At 51.4% G+C, this 552-nt stretch overlaps 1 protein-coding gene across 1 annotated transcript in view; it reads right to left on the bottom strand.

Moving 5' to 3' along the window:
- Positions 1–552, bottom strand: part of LOC103801031 (arf-GAP with GTPase, ANK repeat and PH domain-containing protein 1) — a 226,479-nt gene that overhangs the window by 204,214 nt on the left and 21,713 nt on the right. The window lies entirely within an intron of this gene.

Genomic DNA, 552 nt, shown 5'->3' with positions numbered 1-552 from the left:
TTCTGTTTGGCTTTTAACTTCCTTCCAGGATGTCTCTCTTGGTCTCCATTTCCTCCACCTCCTTTCTCTTCCCCTTTGTCCAGGCACCTTCCCCCATGCTCTAACCCTCCTGCAGCTATAGTGGTGCATTGAAATCCAAGCTGCTGCTGCTGGCACTGCTCCCCTTCAGCTGTTTGGCCATAGCACAGTTCCTGCTGCTACATTATTGCTTGTTTGGAAGCAGATCCATCCCCGAACAGCTGAGCAAAGCAAGGCCAGCAGCAGCCAACACACTTGGGAAACCCTGCTGGTGTCCAGGTAAGGAGAGGTAGAGGAAGAGGAGGAAGATGCCTGCAGACAGGTTGGTAGTGTCTGCAGTGATTTAAGCATCACATGAGCAATCTCTTACTCAAAATACATTAAGAGTTAAGCACACAAACCCACAAATGTCTTCTCCAAGGCAAATGGCTTGAACACGCTGAGAGAGCTGGGGGTTTTCATCCTGGAGAAGAGAAGGCCCAGGGGTGACCTTAGGGCCCCTGCCAGTGCCTAAAGGGGCTCCAAGAGAGCTGG

The sequence above is a fragment of the Acanthisitta chloris genome, unplaced genomic scaffold (assembly GCF_000695815.1).
Source record: "Acanthisitta chloris isolate BGI_N310 unplaced genomic scaffold, ASM69581v1 scaffold4514, whole genome shotgun sequence".
Classification (NCBI taxonomy): domain Eukaryota; kingdom Metazoa; phylum Chordata; class Aves; order Passeriformes; family Acanthisittidae; genus Acanthisitta; species Acanthisitta chloris.
The sequence above is the reverse complement of the archived record's forward strand: the minus strand, read 5'-3'. Positions and strand labels throughout refer to the sequence as shown.